This window comes from Benincasa hispida, chromosome 8 (genome assembly GCF_027475165.1).
Source record: "Benincasa hispida cultivar pf3 chromosome 8, pf3_genome.v1.1, whole genome shotgun sequence".
Lineage (NCBI taxonomy): Eukaryota > Viridiplantae > Streptophyta > Magnoliopsida > Cucurbitales > Cucurbitaceae > Benincasa > Benincasa hispida.
The window spans coordinates 47,839,680-47,860,545 of NC_143485.1; positions in this window are offsets into that span (position 1 = coordinate 47,839,680).

Below are 20,866 nucleotides of genomic sequence, written 5' to 3' on the forward strand. Positions count from 1 at the left end.
AATTTAGGGATAGGAGAAAGGTTGTTCTCTCAAGTACTGAATCCAGGTCTTGAACAAGGGGCCTCACCCTCTCATTGGGCTCACAGAGTTTGATTTAGTGATTGGATCACAAACCAGTTGTTCATTAGAGGATCAGTAGGGACTTGAGGAATAAGACATAATCTCGGGGGTAAAACAAATATTTGACCCAGCCGTTATTGCGAACAACCTATGAAGGGTTGACTTGCTGATTATGGTTAAATCATGTGGACATAATATATCTACATTGAGAAGAGTGCAACTATGGGCTTTAATGGAGTGACCAATTAGTTAACGAATGGAGATGAATTTCGTCTAATGAGTTTAGTCAATTCATCTTGGATCATTGGAGCCCATGATCTGTAGGTTCGCGAGGTCCCCCTACTAGCTCGTAATGGACTAGCTCTAGAATAGCGTGATAAATTAATTTGAAACGTTCAAATTAGAATTAAGGGAATTAGTAATTATATGAGATACATTTACATGTTTAATTTTAGAATTAAACGAAATGGGAGAATTTATATATATTTAAATATGATTTAAATATATAAAGATGGATATGTGTTAAAATTAATTTAATATTTGATATTAAATTAATTAAGTTTTATTTAATAATTAATTTATGAAATTAATTAAAATTCTCAGTTTTTAAAATCAAAATTATATTTTTTGAGATAAAATTGAAAAAGAAAAAAAAAAAACAAAACACTAAATGGAAAAAAAAGTTTTTCCATTATCCATCTTTGTAGTTGCTCACACATGAAGCATTTGCTTTGGCTTTGTCTTCTTCAAGCATGAGCTGCAACTCATGCAACTCTTTTCTTTGAATGTTGATCTGCATTATAATAAAAAGACTGGAGTGAAAATCGGGCATGCAATCTATAGAGATTTTGAGAGAAAATTTGGTTTGAAGAAAGAGTTATTCAGCTAGTTTTTTGCAGTGAGCATTTCTCCTTCTACTCTTGATTCAAGCTTGTTTTGAGCCCCACAACTCAATCTAAAGCACCAAGAGAATAGTGGGGAAGATCTTGAGGTGGTTTACAATAAGATTTGGAGAAGATAGCAGCTGGTGAAGGAGCTTTGAAGAAGTTCTACAAGAGGTATGTCTTGAATAACTCATTTGTTTCTATAAAATCATACTTTATGTTTTGCCAAAATTAGTGAATTTGAGTGCTTAGATGATCCTTGTGTTTTCGCTACTATTGATAGAATCCTACAATTAATATCAGAGCATCAAATAAGCATTCAATTTGGTTTAATTTTGATTTGGTGGGTGTTTTATATGAGAAATATGAAACTGGTGCACTGATATGGTTTTCTGAGTTTTGGCTATTTAATTCTCTTTAATTTCTCATTTAAATCTGTAATTGGCTCTTATTGATGAGCTTTTATGTGTTAGTAAGATTCTGTAATTTATTTGGAGTCATTAGAGTCGAAATTAAGATGTAATTGAAGAAACAAGTGAAGAAGGCCAAACTGCTGTTCTAGTTTTTCAGCTTCTGCTCAAAATTGTTGTTGAAGTTCCAGTTGCTAAACGATCGTCTAGTTTCAGATGCTACACGATGTGAAGAAAAACTAGATGATCGTATAGCAATGGGTGCTGGTCGTTGTAATGTTGAACATTAGACAATCGTGTACCTGCGAAAGCTAAACGATGCGTTCAATATTTTATACGATAGCACTAAGCGATCATTTAGCTTTGGCGTGGGAACTAAACAATATGTTGAATTTACTATACAATGGTACTATGCGATCGTTTAGCAATGATGTACGGTAAGCAATGCGATGAAGTGCTACGCGATAGCGCTGAGCGACCATTTAGAAGCGAAGCTAAGCGATTGTGTAGACGAAGTGCTAAGCGATGCATTGAAGTTTCTATGCGATGGAACTAAACAATCGCTTACCTACGATGCTGAACGACGCGATGATGTTCTATACGATGGAGCTAAGTGATCGTTTAGCTACGGTTAACGATGACATGAAGTGCTAGACGATGGTGTTAAATGATTGTTTGGTTCTATACGATAGAACTAAGCGGTAGTTATGTGATAGCTATACGATAGCTAAGCGATAGCTATACAATGGAGTTGAGCGATCGTGTAGTTCTATACGATAGAGCTAAGCGATTGTTTAGCTTTGATAGTCACTAAGCAATCGTGTAGTTTCATGCGATAAAGCTCAACGATCGTTTAGTTGAGGCAAAAACCTTCCACAACACAAGGTGATGGAGCAAGATGATAACCTTCAGCACTACACAATCGACCTTTGCAAGATTTTGAGGTTGGACCGAAAGCAGTCGGTTCAACTGGTTTTCTTCAAGGTCCAATTCGGTTCAGCCTCAAAGTGTTTTAGCTAGTCCAGTTCAGACTTTGATGGTCTGGTTTAGACTCAACCAGTTCAGTTCAAGATGTTTGGATTCGATTTGGAGCGGTTCGAGCGGTTCAAAGATGATTTGGAAGCTGATTTGTAATAGTTAGGCTTCTGTTTGCTTTTTTTTGCCAAAACTAAAACCATATTAGTTTGTGTTTAACTATTTATGCATTTGATGTATGTTATAATTAAATAAACCTTGTATGTGCATATAGTATGTCATTTAGATTTAAAACCCCACCATAGGAAGCATGTTACATACATTGAAAGTATGTTATAATTGTTATAATATATAGTATGCATGTTAGGGTTTCTTGTATTTAATATAAATGTTATATTAAATGTTGAATGCCTCATGTATGTTATGAATGTTTAGCATGTCTAAAGTTTTATAAGTTGTTATAAAATTGGGTTAGACATTTAAAATCCATAAACAACAGTTGTATGCTCACATAAGTTGACTACCTGTTTTAATTGTTAAAACTTATAAAACCTAGGTTACAAACTCAACCAGTATATAATCTTATCTAAGGCGGGGGTACTTAAGTTGACGATTTACGGAACACCTCCTACCTGGGGATTATGGTCGAATTATTGAGCGTTGGTAACCGGTTTTATGAGCATACGTGAGTGATATGAGGTAATAAAATGGTTTATCACCTAGACATCATAGGTTAAAATCCAATTATAAGAGTTATACTTGAATGAACCACATAGACTTAGGATTGTTTTATTAGTCGAAAAGAACTTAAGTACAAATCTACCCAAAATAGAACACTTCAGTCGCAGTTTAATAACTTCTATATGATAGAATTATTAGAAAACTTCAGTGGGAGATTAATAACATATATGATACGTTATTTTTAGCTCTCACTTCTCTAAGGGTTCACAATCCAGATTTAAGCGGTACTTCACGTCACCCAAGAAATGACCTCCCTACGGAAAGTATTTTTAGCGTAAATCTAGATTTCGGTGGATAAAAGGAAATTATTCAAACATAAGTCTATTATACGATAAATATATTTCAACTGTCACGTCTCCACATAGTTTACACCGTGAGATTCATATGACGCTTCGTGTCACCCTAGAAGTGGCCTCCCTACGGAGAGTGTTTTGTATGGGTCAATATCAAGGTAAACAGAGGAATAAGTTCATAGTAAGTGGGTGAAGGATATGTGTCAATATATCCTACGGTCTCCTCCATTAGTTTGAACCGTGAGATTCCTATGTTGCGCCTGCTGGTTAGCTTTAAGCGGCCATTTACACTATTTAGTGACGGATATCCCCACGAAAGGTTGTAACATAGGATTCGGAACAACCCAGGCTTCAGTAAAATGAATAGGGTTTCATAGTTCCGTCTTGGATATTGTCTTCTATTTTGGAGGCAAGTTCATACCGTTCTATAAGATCTAAAAATGGCGGGTCACACTTACAAGAATTACTAAGTTGTTAGTAAAGATCTTGACCAAAAACGATAACTAAACGACTATAGGAATAAGAGTTATTCCGGGGATAGTGTTTGGTCAAAATTGTTTGTTTTAGTGAAGGAGTATCTGATTGCCCCATGGTAGCACATATTCTGATTCACTAAAATATCGTTGTAAATAAATAGTGGTTATGGGTACATTATTACTTTTTGCTAAAATTTGATTTTTGATTTAGTTACAATTTGCTAATTAGAATTTGTTTGAATTTTATTAGCATGTTGAGTTCTAGAATACTCACTTCCGATATTATTAATAGTAAAATCAAATCAACAAACAAATTACTAGCTGTTGATTACACCAACAGAGTTTTAATAGAAGATTTTCCTCTATCTCCCAACTCATCTAAAATTATGAATTATGTAGATGAGAATGCTGAATTCGAACAACAAGATAAATATGATTTACTTGTTATCGAAGCATGTTTAGTGGAAAACGATAAAATCTGGATAATTAATTCAGGTGCCGCTAATCATGTATGTACCTCTCACAGAAAACAAGTTCATGAAGACAGTTGACAGAAGGTGAAACAATCTTTAAGGTAGGGACCGGGGAGATTGTTTCAGCCAAAGCAGTGGGAGATATGAAGTTATTCATAGGAGATAAATACATTTATTTGAAAAATGTATATTATATTCCTTCTATGAAAAGGAACCTAATTTCTGTCTCTTATTTGCTAGAACAAAATTATAAAGTTTATTTTGAAAATGGTGAAGTGTTCATCAAAATGGAAAATAAACAGATTTGCTCTACAAAAATTAGAACATAGAGATGTCCTAAAAACTCACAGTTTGTAAAATGATAAACATTTTCTATAATCAATAAACTTGTTATTGATTTCATAAATTGTATGAAAGTCTAAAACCAATAAACTAAGACCCACGACTATTGTATGAGAACTTGAACTTTATGTGGAGACGTAAGAGTGGACCAGGTTCGAATAAATAGTCAAAATGATCTATGGTACATGAATGAGGTTGGATACCTTATTCTGCTAACACCATTGGATGCGGCCTACTCTTTAGTTGTTACAAAGAGTTGTAAAGTGCTACATATAATATGATCCTAATTCGTACATGTTATGACATGAGGAGTGGGAGCGTCCTATGCAATGAGTTTGCATAAGATCAACACCAAGAAATAAATCACTCTTATTTTATAATGCTGTTTACTGTTTAAGACTAACTATTTCACCTAGATGACCTAAGTAACTCGATCTTAATCCTAAGCTAACTATGAACTCCTATTTATTCGGGATTGCCCTTAGATTTGCATAGTTGAGGGTTGGCTCAACAGCACTGGCTCAATAAGACTCCTATTTCAGGGGTAAGACCGGATAGATAGCTAGGGACATAAGGTGCAAGACGAAGTTCACGCCTACCCGATTTAGGGATAGGAGAAAAGGTTGTTCTTTCAAGTACTGAATCCAAATATTGAACAAGGGGGCTTACCCTCTCACTGGGTTGAGAGAGTTTGGTTTAGTGATTGGATCACAAACCAGTTGTTTATTAGAGGATCAGTAGGGACTTGAGAAATAAGACATAATCTCGGGGGTAAAACAAATATTTGACCCAGCCGTTATTACGAACAACCTATGAAGGGTCGACTTGCTGATTATCGTTAAATCATGTGGACATAATATATCTATATTGAGAAGAGTGTAACTATGGGCTTTAATGGAGTGACCCATTAGTTAACGAATGGAGATTAATTTGGTCTAATGAATTTAGCCAATTAATCTCGGATCGTTGGAGCTCATGATTTGTAGGTTCGCAAGGTCCCCCTACTAGCTCGTAATGGACTAGCTCTATAATAGCGTGATAAGTTAATTTGAAATGTTCAAATTAGAATTAAGGGAATTAGTAATTATATGAGATATAATTACATGCTTAATTTTAGAATTCAACGGAATGAGAGAATTTATATATATTTAAATATGATTTAAATATATAAAGATGGATATGTGTTAAAATTAATTTATGAAATTAATTAAAATTTTCATTTTTTAAAATCAAAATATATTTAATAAAATCAAAATTTGATTTTTTGAGATAAAATTGAAAAAGAAAAAAACCAAACAAAACACTAAATGGAAAAAAGAGTTTTTCCATTATCCATCTTTGTAGTTGCTCACACATGAAGCATTTGCTTTGGCTTTGTCTTCTCCAAGCATGAACTGCAATTCATGCAACTCTTTTCTTTGCATGTTGATCTACAATATAATGAAAACATTGGAGTGAAAATCGGGCACGCAATCTATAGAGATTTTGAGAGAAAAAATGGTTTGAAGAAAGAGTTCTTCTGTTAGTTTTCTGCAGTAAGCATTTCTCCTTTTACCTTTGATTCAAGCTTGTTTTAAGTCCCACAGCTCAATCTAGAATACCAAGAGAATGGTGGGGAAGATCTTGAGGTGGTCTACAACAAGATTTGGAGAAGATAGCAGCTAGTGAAGGAGCTTTGAAGAAGTTCTACAAGAGGTATGTCTTGAAACTCACTTGTTTCTGCAGAAGCATGCTTTATGTTTTGCCAAAATTAGTGAATTTGAGTGCTTAGATGATCCTTGTGCTTCCGCTGTTGTTGATACAATCCTACATATCGCCTACTAAATATTTTTAAAACTAGGGTTTATTACTTAAGTAAATTCGGCTAATAAATTTATCTAAGTCTTTTGTTAAATTTGCCAATATAACTCATATATTGGATGGTTTAACAATGTATGATTATAATTTATTAAACACTTTAATAAATTTAATCATCTATTGCATGATTTGACTAATTTACCTTCTAGATCAATTTTAGGTAAAGGTGTTTTGTTTTCGTCAGTTTAAATACCCCAATCCTAGGAGAACGTTCCTTAGATAAAAGTCCCTTATAAGCAAATATTTTATAAATTTAATATTTTATGTTTTCATTTTAATCATTTAAAAAAATAAAAGTTTAAGCTATTTCCAATCAAATTAGGAATATGTTAACATAAGTTTAAATGAATTAATTTTAAGCCATTTAAAAGTAATTAAGACCTTATGTTTGCATACAACTTTTTGTTATAGACTTTAATTTATCTCACTAAACATATTTATATTTTAATGAATTATTAAAATCTCTAACATGCATTCTAATGACATTAGTTAAATATAACTATTATATTTACTAAGTAATGTCATGCTCAACGCATTTCTATTTTCATCATATAATATAATAATTATATTAATCAGTAATGAAAATCATACATATCCCATCATATAATGTAACATTTATATTGAGGTATGATGCATGGACATGCTTATTAATACATGCAATTATATAATATAACAATTATATTAAATATGATGCATGAATATGTTTATCCTAAGGTGAGATTTTAAACTATATGACATACCATATGTAACATACAATTAATATAATTAAACATATATCTCATGCATATTAAAACTATATTATAACAAAAATAGACCAAATATTGGCACCCTAATAAAATTATTAAATTAAATTACATTAGTCTAATTTAAAAACATAAAAACTACCTTCAATTCCTGGAAGAAAATAGCCACTTTCGTGCTTGAAGAAAACTGCCACGTTCATGTTGAAGGAAAATTGTTACAAACCTTCCATGACATACAAACAATGACGGGTGATAGTCAGAAGCTTTTAATTATGCAAATCACATGACGGATGGCAGAAATCTGGATAAAAAAAACCTCTCAATTCTACACTCCAAAATCCGTCTTTTACCTTTATTTTTGGCCTTTATCACAGCAAACACTTCACGACGAGCAGTCTGAACTTACATACACAATTTACAGAATAAATGCTCAAAACACCGACCTTTACATTGATCAAATCAAAGTAAGAAGTTGTAAATCTAAGTGTCAATATTTGAAAACATCTAATATGCAAACCCACATACATTATGTAGAAAACAACCCATATTTTCTCTATTTTTTTTTATTTAAAAATAAAAAACAGAGGCACGATTTGGATTGATACCAATTGAAGGAATGAAATTTCATAGTGGAAGAATGTGAATGCACGTGCTATTGTTATTCATTTTGAAAACTTGAAAAACAGAGAAAACATACAATATGTATAGAATAAACATATATATATATATAACATGCTTTTAAGGGAAAGGGAAGAATACCTCTTGAAGACATTCTTCAATGTACTTCTCCTCCTTTCACATACTCAAGAGCATTGGAACTTCTTCCCTAACTCACAAACAAACACGAAGCCATAGCAAGATATCACCAATCGGTTTCCTTGCCATTCTCCAAAAGAGGATCAAGGATTGTTGGAACTTTAGTCTGGTAGGGAGAGTTCTTGTGAGAGAGAGCTTTTATGTGAGGAAGAAGAATAATTTTTTTTGTAGAGAGAAACTATTTCTCTTTTTCTATGATATGTACCAATAAATCAACATTACTAAAAAAAATTATCCTTCTCTTTTCATGAGTGAAGATGAAGTGGTTGGAAAGGGAGTTATAACTTCTTTTCACACTTCACCAATAACTTCCAAGAGAGTTATTTCCTTAAATGCAAATATAATTTAAATAATCTATATATTAAATCAAATTTAATATATATAATTAAATAAATATTCATTAGTTAAAAATTAATTAATTGATAAATTAAATATTATATGTTTAATTTAATTTGAATCATATTATTGACCTATCCTATGGTTATCCTATTTGAATCAATAAATTCATATTAAAACTATAGATTATAATTAATATGAATGAGATTCATATTAAAACTATATATTATGTCAGATGAAGTGGTTGGAAAGGGATTATGGTCGAGTCACCTATAGTCATTGTATTGAAATGTTAATCTCTTCAATTAACAGCGTTATAAAGAGAGACTAATCATTTTACAGCTTGGTCTTATACAAACTGTTTGTATAGGGTCCCCCTATTCGCATGTTTTCACATGAACGATTAGGATCAAAATGTTTGTAACATTTTACAACTCTTATAACAATTACAAAGTGGGTTGTATCCATAGTGTTACTAGGATAAGGCACCTTACCTTATCTATATATTACAGACCATTTAGGTTATTACTTAGTCACAATCAATCTATATGTCAACCACATACATGTCTAAGTTACATAAAATAACCATGGATCATAGTTTATTAGATTGAGTTACACAAGTCTAAATGTCAAATAGAATAACTTCTTATTTTATTAAATAAAGAAATTTCATTTATACATTACAAACCACGAAATTTATGGCACAATCTCCAACAATATTGAGTGTTAGATTGATTTACCAATAGTTTATCAACACTCATTCAAAATTCATTTAAAATATAACATTAATGTATTTAATAGTATATTGGTAGTCATTATAAATTCATTTCAAGTTCATCATTAATATATCAATAGTATATTAATACTACTCATTTTATATCCATTTCAATTGAGTTTTTTGGAATATGGTAAGAAAGGTAAAAAGAAAGAATCAGAAGACTCAAGTGACCCAAAAGAGTCGAAACAAATAAAAGACTCAACAAACTCGTGAGGACTAGAGGAACAAAACTCGAATATACATGAAATATCAGAAGTTAGAACAGTGCAAGGTTTTTTGACCTCTAACTCTATCACCTGGATCTCATCCGATTTAGGCTCTAAATTCTCCTTAACCTCACAAACTGACAAGTATAAAGTGAGGTCATCATCATCATTGGAGTAGTAGTACTTCACAAGGGACTCTGCCTCTGAGGTATAGACGATGGGTTGCTCTGGCACGCTCTCCAATCTCTGCATGGCCTCTGCCAACTGAGCAATATGGGTGATCAAACAACTGAGCTTGAACATCCTATTGAAATAGAAGAGAGCTATTAGCGAGTTCATAAACTAAAAACTCCAAAGTCATACCTGGACACGAATCTCTAAGAAGTGGTTCATGCTCCTCCACCGTGCAGAAATGGACTACCTCATGCTTTGAGTCTCTGGAAAGTCAAAGGAATAGTTTGGCAATGGCTCGTCCGGCTTCCCAAATGAAGATGCAAGTCGAACAAAAAGGTCACTTAGACTTTGCAAGTCAGTTCTAGCCTTTGCCTTGGGTCTAAGACTCTCCTTCTAGAAGCGCTCAAACTTTTGCTGCCTGCGGAGGTTCTCCTACTAAAACTCAAAAGCACTTTCAGCAAGCTCCATAACAAAAGCCTCTAAAGACTTACCTGACCCTGAAGACTGAGCATGAGTCGATTGGTGTGGTTTTGTAAAATCTTGGTCATCAAAGCTCTGTTGCCATCCTAAGTATCCATGGACAAAAGACTCTTCCCATCTAGGACGATGAGACTCGTAGTCAAAATAACCATAATACCCCTCTCGGCAGAGCCATATGGTGTTGGCATCCACTGAAACCTTGGGCATGCTTGAAGGAAATCGAACACGAGGATTTCCATGAGCAGCGGAAAGATCATTCCAAATTACAATCATATATGAACTTTACAAATTATAGTCATAAACAGAAATATACGGTTATGCATTCATTACAGAAATTACAGCATGAAAATACAAATGATCAAGAAGAAACTCTACACACATTTGTAGACTCATTGCCAAGCTCCTTTATCACGAACGCTCGAGCACTGTAACACCCGAATGCTCGTCCAACACGACCGCTACACAATATGAACACCGCACACTCGAACTCAGCGATCGCCTAGGTCACGAACACCTCAACAGCACGAACAACCTCCACAGAACCTCGACGGCATCGAATTGAGTATGACACCACCAAGAAGGCTACCTTGGTATTCTCGGTGTGAAAATCCAGATGGTGGGCTTTGTGTGGACTTGGTTTGAGGCAAAAGACGGAGGAAACAATAATCGTGTAAACGATTGAGCAAGTGGAAGAAGGTTGAACCTATCATATAGGTCGATGCCCAATCGTTTAGCAAAAGCTAAGCGATCGTCTAGCAAAAGCTAAGCGATCGTTTAGCTCATCGCTTAGCTGCGTGTTTATCGCCTACAAACAATACACGATCGTTTAGCTCGCTTCCAGTTGTCCCTTAGTAAATTCTATTTACTTGACAACTTCTATGAGATTATTTTCCAAGAGAGAAAAATCTCAAATTCACAAAATCTCAAGTTTACAAAACTTAACATTAACTTTACTAAAACTAGGTTACCATGAAATCACCAATAACCTCCCACTCAATTGGTTATTAGAGAAAAAGAATTAATTATCCAATAATTATATTATTATAAATATAAATGATAACCAACTTATCATACTATATTTATAATCTATAGTTTTAATATTTCATCTCATGAAACATATAAACCATAGCTCTTTTTCTATTCCATGGTACTTAATGTAAATCTCATTTACATTAAGTACCATGGAATAGAAAAAGAGCTATGGTTCATTTACATTAATCCTCCACTAAATATATCTCATACATCATACCGGTCATATCATATATAATTGAATTACCTCTTATCAATTTGAACATTTCAAATCAATGCCAAGAACTGATCCTCAACTGAATCCATTGAGCTACCAAGGGGACCTAACTCGAAGCTCTAACGGTCATGAATAATTGACTAAACTCTTTAGTCACAGGATCCACCATCCGTTAACTACCAGGCACTCCAGTAAAGATCGATAGCTGAACTCTCCTTACCATAGATATATTATGTGTCCATCTTAACCAATCAGCAGTGTGACAACCCTTCACAGATCTCTAGTAAGTACAGTTGGGCCAGTAACCGTCATGCCCCTGTAGCTACATCTAACTCCTTAAGTACCACTGATTCCTCTAATGAACATAAGTCATAGTTCTACTACATTGAGTCCTCTCTTCCAAAGAGAATCAGCCCTTAAGGGAGCAATCTCTCTACTTATCCCTGCTTCGGTAAAGAAGTGAATTCCATCTTGTGGATTGAGTTCCCAGCTCCTAGATCAGACAAGTCCCCAAAAAGGTAGGCATGTTGAGTTGGCAATATGCCCACTCTTACCCATATTAATCAAAAGACCGCCCTCAAAGGCAGGAGTTCCCAAAATACTCAGGATTAAGGTCGTGTCACCTATGGTCATTTAGGTGAGATGTAAATCTCTAGTATCAACGACGTTATATACAGAGTCTAGTCTTCTCGTGGTCCGGTCTTAACAAACTCTTTGTATAAGAAACCCCCGCTCGCACGTCTCCGCATGAATGGTCAGGATCTACCATCTATAGTAGTTTACAACACTTGCAAATCTCTACAAAACGGGTCGTTTCCGTAGTGTCACCAAGATCAAGTATCCAACCTTAATCCTTATACTACAAGCCTTTTTAGGTTATCACTTAAGTCATGATCCACTTGTATATCACATATACATGCTTAAGTTTACAAAAGATAACCAAGGAGCTTTGTTCATTGGATATGATTAAATGGCAGAATGAAATAACAATATTTTATTCATCAAACAATGTGTATCATCAAACAACGAGACTACGGGAGAATTAGGACACCAATCCCAATAATCTCCCACTTGTCCTATTGACTCAGGAGACTAATATACAATATAATAAAAAAAACATGTACAATATACAATAAACGAGGGCATACCCCAGTATCATCTCCCACTTGCTCTAGACAAGATGGCACATATCCCATAGACCCAGACTCTCCAGGTGACCCTCGAACACTTTAGCCGTGATGGTCTTTGTAAAGGGATCAGCAACATTATGCTCCGATGCGATCTTTGTGACTATCACATCACCGAGATGCACAATCTCCATGATCAGGTGGTATTTCAGTTCAATGTGCTTACCCTGACGATGATTCCGAGGCTCCTTCGAATTTTCCACAACCCCATTGTTATCACAATAAATAGTGATAGGCAAATCCATATTTGGAACAACTTCTAAATCTGAAAGGAATTTCCTCAGCCAAATAGCTTCCTTAGCTGCTTCACAAGGGCTACGTATTCGTCTTTCATAGTGGAATCCGTGATGTATCTTTGCTTGATGCTTCGCTACATTACAGCCCCTCCATTCAGAGTGAAAACTGACCCTGATGTCTATTTACGAGAATCTCTATCAGTCTGAAAGTCAGAGTCTGTGTATCCTATAAAGATTAGATCCTTATCTCCATACACGAGCATGTAGTCCCTCGTTCTCCGAATATACTTTAGGATCATCTTGACCGCCATCCAGTGATCAAATCCTGGATTGGACTGATACCGATTGACAATCCTTACTACATAGCAAATGTCAGGTCTGGTACACAACATTGCATACATCAAATTTCCTACAGCTGAAGAATTGGGAATCCGTCTCATATTCTCAACCTCTTAAGGTGTCTTAGGACATTGATCCTTAGACAAAATTATTCCATGCCCAAAGGGTAACAAACCCCTCTTGGAATCCTGCATTCTGTACCTGATCAACATTTGATCAATGTACGATGCTTGAGACAGGGCTAACCATTTGTTCTTACGATCCCGAATGATCTGGATCCCTAGAACATACTATGCCTCACCCAAATCTTTCATTTGGAACTGTGCAGCTAGCCATTTCTTAATGTTAGTCAGATACCCTACATCATTCTCAATGTGTAGGATATCATCCACATACAGTACCAGGAAAGCTACTAAGCTGTTGATAATCTTCTTGTATATACAAGGCTCATCAACGTTCTGATCAAAGCCAAACGACTTGACAGTAGTGTCAAATCTGATGTTCCAAGATCTAGATGCTTGTTTCAGCCCATAAATGGACCTATTAAGCTTGCAAACTCTTTGCTCTTGATCTGGAACTATGAACCCCTCTAGTTGAGTCATATAGATGGTCTTCTCAAGATTACCATTAAGAAAGGCAGTCTTGATGTCCATTTGCCATATTTCATAATCATAAAATTTGGCTATGAATAGGAGAATCCGGATAGACTTGAGCATGACAAAAAGTGAGAAAGTTTTCTCATAGTCAACTCCCTTGACCTGGGTATAACCCTTTGCCATAAGTCTAGTCTTAAAGGTTTGCACCTTTCCATCTACACCTCTCTTTCACTTATAGATCCACTTACACCCAATAGGTCTTATCCCATCAGGTAGATCAACAAGCTCACAGACGTTATTGAAGTATATAGACTCCATTTCCTGGTTCATGGCTTTAACCTATTCATCTTTATCAACATCCTCTATTGCTTTCTTAAAAGACAATGGATCCTCGACCACATCATTCGTAATGACGTTTTGGCTTCAGTCAAACCCATGTAGCGATTCGGTGGGTTCATAACCCTCCCACTATGTCGAGGCAGTCTCAACTCTTGAGCTGGTTGACTAGACGTTCCAACCTCAATAACTCTTGTTGATCTGTCGGCTTGTTCAACAACTCTTGTTGAACCCTCCACAGTCTCAGTCTCACTATAGATCTCACGCAAAACAAGCTTACTCTGTGGCTTATGATCCCTCATGTGGTCTTCTTCCAAGAGGATAGCATTTGTAGAAACAAACACTTTGTTCTCACTCAGATCATAGAAGTATCCACCTCTCGTTTCCTTGGGGTAGCCTACGAAGAGGCAAACCTTCGAACGCGGTTCCAACTTCTTTGGGTTAGTCACTAGCACATGTGCCAGATAGCCTCAAATCCTGAAGTGGCGTAAACTACCTTTACGGTCTTTCCACAGCTTAAAAGGTGTTTCAGAAATACTTTTCAAGGGAACGTTGTTCAGGATATAACATGCAGTCTCCACTGCAAAACCCCAAAACGAGTCTAAAAGATGAGCATAACTCATCATAGACTGAACCATGTCTAACAAGGTTTTGTTTCTCCTTTCTGATACACCATTCTGTTGAGGTGTACCAGGGGCCAAGAGTTGGGAAGTAATCCCATGTTCTATCTATAGTTCTGGAATTGGATATCCGTATACTCTCCACCACGATCAAATCGTAGTGTTTTTATCCTCTTACCTAACAAGTTTTCAACTTCAGCCTTATACTCCTTGAACTTGTCAAGGGCTTCAGACTTACGTTGCATTAGGTAGAGATACCCAAACCTTGAATAATCATTTATAAAAGAGATGAAATATTCATACCTATCCTAAGCTCTAACATTCATCAGACCATAGAGGTCTGAATGTATAAGCTCCAAGGCTTCCTTGGCTCTATAATCTTTTCTAGTAAAAGGTTGTTTCGTCATTTTGCCTTCGAGGTATGATTCACATACCGGCAAAGAGTTTTCTTCTAAACTCTTTAGAAGTCTATTTTTCACCAACTTCTCAATCCTACTGAGGTTGATGTGGCATAACCTTAGATGCCAAAGATGGGCATTTTCCTTAGGAGAATCCTTTGGTCTTTTAGCTGTTGTTGTCGTACTAAACATTTCAGTGTTAAACAAGGCTTTTATGACTAACGGCCTTAGTACATATAAGTTACTTTCCATTAAACCATAACCAATCTCCATTCCATTCTTGAAAATAAACACTTTATTCTTAGAAAAGGAGACGGTATACCTTTGTTCAATGAGACAAGAAATCGAGATTAAGTTCCTCTTATTATGAGAAACTACAAAAACATTATCCAATAACAAATAACGTTTCTTGTCAACAAATAACTTCAGCCTACCTACACCAACAGCTGAAACAACCTCACCAGTGCCGATTCAAAGAATCATCGCTCCCTGTGGCAACGTTTACCAGGAATTGAATCCTTGGTAAGAGGAACTGACATGATTGGTAGCACCTGAATCAAGGATCCAGACAAAATCATCATTCTCTACCAAACACGTCTCCAAGACCAATAAATCAGATTTACTGTATTTCCTCCTCTTTTGGAGAGTAGTGGGATTAGTGTCAGAATAATTGACACTACTGGTTTTGTTATCCATCCCTTTATGCTCAAAAAGTAAGAACTAACGTTCAAACAAATCTTGCAGTGAGTCCATGATCTCGCGTGCAATGATCATGTTCTCAACCCTTTTGGCCAAAACATCAGGTATGTTAGCCAAAATGTGAAGTCGGGCCAACGAATTAGCCTTCATCCACACCTCATATGTTAGCCAATGAATTAGCCTTCATCGAAGCGCGTTTTAAGTTAAAAAGGTAGGGGGGCGTGTGGATTGATAATTAAAAGTGCATAAAATAAAGTGCAAAAAAAGTAAAGATAGAAACACAATTAATCGAGATGTCTTAGGTTAGAGGAATGGATTCACCCAATGTAATTTAGATCGTTAAACCAAATTACGACTTAACGTTCTTGTTTATGCTTAGCACAATTGATTGAAACCTCATCCAATGGTCCTAATTATCTAATTAATCAACATGTACAGAAAACAAATTTGCTCCATATAAATTGATAAATCGTATTAAGTTCTAGGGATTATACTAAGATAAGTGTTTAACTTCTAACGTCTAATTAAACATTCAATGTGGTTTTTCTCTAGGTTGATAGGAGCAATACTATTCTTTTTAGGCGATAAATCTCAGACCTAATGAATCGCAAGCCTAACTAACCTATTACTTCCATGGGGATTAACCCATAATTAAATGTCACATAATACAAGTAATCTCCAAGCATTATAATTACACAGCAAAATCATTGGGCGTCAATCAACAATTAAAATCATGCAATTCATAAACACTAAATTCAAATTGAAACCCATAGAAAGTCTACATAGAAATTCATAATATTGAGTTCCTCTAAATCCTTAGGCTAAGAAACCAAAATCTTACTTTCCCATGGAGGATGAGAAGCTACAATCCGATATTAAAATCTTACCTTCCCATGGAGGATGAGAAGCTACAATCCGGCCGTTGGAATGCAGAAACAAGCAGCGGAAGAAAAAAAATAATCATTAAGCATTCTAATTCATTAATTTTGGCTTCAAATTCAATATACTTGTAAACTAAAAAGAGAGTTTCAACAATAACCTTTGAAGTACCTCTTGAATCACAAATTCCAGCTACAATCTCCTTTTCTTTTGGTTGTGAACCACCACAAGTGTTGAGGTTGATGCCCTAAATCTCATAGGATCCTATAGTTTATAAACACCTGTATGAACAAACGCTTGTGATGTAATAATATGACATATTTTATTCACTGTTGTCTATGAAATATGAGATATTTTATTTGTATTAACCACAAACCAATAAACTAAGATCCCTAGTTATCGTGTTGACTTAAGCATGTATGTGGAGACATACAAGTGGATCATGCCTTAAGTGATAACCTATATTGTCTGTAGTATATGGATATAGGAGGGAAACCTTATCCTGGTGACATTATGGATACTGGCCACTTTGTAGATGTTACAAGTGTTGTAAAGTGCTACAGATGGTCTGATCCTGATCATTCATGTGAAGATATGCGAGTGGGAGTGTCCTATATAAAGGAGTTTGTATAAGACCGGACCACGAAATGTTTAGTCTTGTTATATAACGCTGTCTATGACAGAGACTTTCATTTCACTAGAATGACCATAGGTAACATGACCTTAATCCTGAGTGAATTGGGAACTTCTACCTATGAGGGCGGTCCTTTGATTTGCATGGGTGCGAGTGGCCAGATTGTCGACTCAAACCTACCACTTTGGAGATTCGTCTGATTGGTGTGCTGGGAACTCAGCTACACAAGATGGAATTCACTCCTTCCCCGAGGCAGAGGTAAGTAAATAGATTGCTCCCTTAAGGGCTAATTTCGGGGCTTGAACGATGTGGTGCCACACACTTTCTCATGGCCCGATAGGTGTTCACTCATTGTAGGACTATGATGTATTGTTCATTAGAGGAATCGATGGTACTTAAGAAGTTAGATGTAACTACAAGGGCAAAATGGTAAATTGGCTCAGCTGTACTTATGAGCAATCTGTGAAGGGTTATCATACTGTTGACTGGTTATATCCAATGGACACAAAATTATATCTGTAGTGAGAAGAGTAAAGCTATCGGTCTTTAGTGGAGTGTCCGACAGTTAACGGGTGGTGGGTTTCGTGATTAAAGAGTTTAGTCAGTTATTCATGTGTCGTTGGAGCTTCAAGCTACAGGTCCATAAGGTCCCCTTGGTAGCTCAATGGATTCAAGTTGAGAATCAATTTTTGGATTAGTTTGAAGTGTTCAAATTAACAAGAGGGAATTTGATTATTTATGATATAATTAAATTGATTCAATTATATGTGATATAATTGACATGATGTATGAGATACATTAATTGGAGGAATTGATATAAATATGATTTATATTAATTAAAGGAGAAAAGGAACTATGGTTTAAATATTGCATATGATGTGATATTAAAACTATAGGTTATAAATATAATATGATAAGTTAGTTATTATATTTATTTATAATTAAACAATTATGAGATAATTGTGGTTGTTTATTTTCTCCATTAACCATGAAAGTGGGAAGTTATGTTCAGTTTTCATAACTAAAGGATAAAATGAAAAGAGTTTTCATTTTTTGTAAAATGATCGCTTCATTAAGTGCTTTACTAATCGTTTACTGACGAGAGCCTACACGATAGCCTTCAAGCGAGAGACTAAACGATCGTGTAAAGTGACACTTACTAAACGATTGTGTAAACGATCCAGTGATAGAGCGACACTTACTAAACGATCGTGTAAATAATCAAGCGTGATTTACTAAACGATCGTGTACTAGCGAGATTTACTAAATGATCAAGCATTCTCAGTCTATGCAATAGACAGTACCTTCTCCCACTTGCTTGATCGTATAGTTCGATCGTTGTCTTCCTTCATCCCTCTACCAAATTCACATAGAGCCCACACCTCCTGGATTCTCACTCCAAGAATACCAAGGTTACCGAGTGGTTATGTTGAGGGGTTGTTATTCAAAGAGAAGACTGTTCGTGATCACTAGACGATTAGGTTGTCGATCTGATCGATAATGAGAGGTTGTTGTCCAATTCATCAAGAGAGCGAGAGATTGATAGAAGAAGTGTTCTTCAAAGGTATGTCTCTCATTCCCTTTTGTATTTTATTACTAAAGCATGTTGTAATTTGTTTTAAGATGCATAACTATTCTGTTTGTTTGTGAATGCCTTTAATTCTTTCACAATGGGCTTGGAACGATCTTGCTTCCGCTCATAGGTTCTCTTCAATAAGAGTTCCTTCAACAAGGTCTTTCCTACTATTCTCTTGGAGTCTTAGATTGAGTTGTGGGACTCAAAACAAGCCTAAATTAGGAAAATTTGAGGTGAAAAACTGGTTTTTCAGCAGTGTGAAGAACACTTCTTCAAACACTTTTTTTCAACAAAAATCAACTATTTACAGGTTTGATTTCCACTCAGAACTAAAATTTATATTGCTTGACTTTCAAGCAACAAACCTTATGCATGAATTCCAGCTCAAGCTTGAGAATTTGAGCCGTAAAATTAGTGGAACCATGAATGAGCTACTAGGTTGAAGAAGTGGGAAAATCCCACTTTGAGATTTTCTCATTTTCTATTTAATTTTGAAACTATTTACAAAATTAAATTTCAATTTCAATTTTTAATCTTATAATTAAAACTGAAATTAATTTTACAAAACTTAGTGCAAAATTAATTTTTATAATAAAATTAATAAAAATTAATTAAACAATTTAATTAATTCAAATTAATTTAATATCAAATATTAAATTAATTCAACACTAATTCCACCACCATGAATCCCTATTTATGGATTTAATATTTAAATCATATTTAAATATTAACCAATTCTCCAATTTCATTTAATACCAAAATTAAACGTGTAATTATATCATATATAATTACTAATTCTCTTAATTCGTATTTGGACGATTCAAATTAACTTATCACACTATCCTAAAGCTTATCCGTTTGTGAGCTAGTAGGGGGACCTAATGAACCTACAGATCATGGGCTCTAACGATCCGAGATTAATTGGCTAACTCTGTACGTCGAATTAACCCTCATTCGGGTCACTCCACTAAAGCCCATAGTTGCACTCCCCTCACTGTAGGTATATTGTGTCCACTCGATATAACCATTATTAGTAAGCTAACTCTTCACAGGTTGTTTGTAATAACGGTTGGGTCAAAAGATTGTTTTACCCTCGAGATTACCTCTTATTTCTTAAGTCCTACTAATTCTCTAATGAACAATTGGTGTGTGATGCGATCACTAAATTGAGTTCCTCTCATGCCAATGAGAGGATGGGGCCCCTTGTTCAAGACCCGGAGTCAACACTTAAAGGAACAACCTCTCTACTATCCCTGAAAGCAGGTAGGAGTGAATTTTATCTTGCACCCTATGTCCCCAGCTATCTCCCGATCTTACTCCTAAAGTGGGAGGCTTATTGAGTTGGCGCTATTAAGTCAACCCTCACCTATGCAAATCTAAGGATAATCCCGAATAAACAGGAGTTCATAGTTAGCTCAAGATTAAGGTCAAGTTACCTAGGTTATTGTTTTAAAATAGTCAGTCTTAAACAATAAACAACGTTATAAAGTAAGAGTGACTTATTTCTTGGTCCGATCTTGCGCAAACTCATAGCACGGGACGCCCCCATTCCTCATGTCACTACATGTACGAATCAGGATCACTTCGTCTGTAGCACTTTACAACTTCTTGTAACAACTACAGAGTGGGTCGCATCTTATAGTGTTACTAGAATAAGGCACCCAATCTTATTCATATACTATAGATCATTTAGACTTGAACTGATCTACTCGTATGTCTCCACATAAAGTTCAAGTACTCATGTAATAGTCATGAATATTTTAGTTTATTGGATTTATTTCTAAAACGAAATAAGCAATTCATATATTCAATACAACTTTATTGAATCAAACTTCAATAATTACTTTATTGAATTTATCAGAATAAGTTTATTGTTTACAAACCACGAGTTTTAGGACATAAAATCAAACAAACTCCCACATAGACTAAAACTCTAGTGATAACATACATATGAATATATAATGTTTTGTTTCTAAGTTTTACGGAGAAATACAATAAAATAAGGCATCGCATATCCATGGTTTAGTTTTAGGTATCATATACCCATGGGTTTTTAAGTTTATTGTTTACAAACCA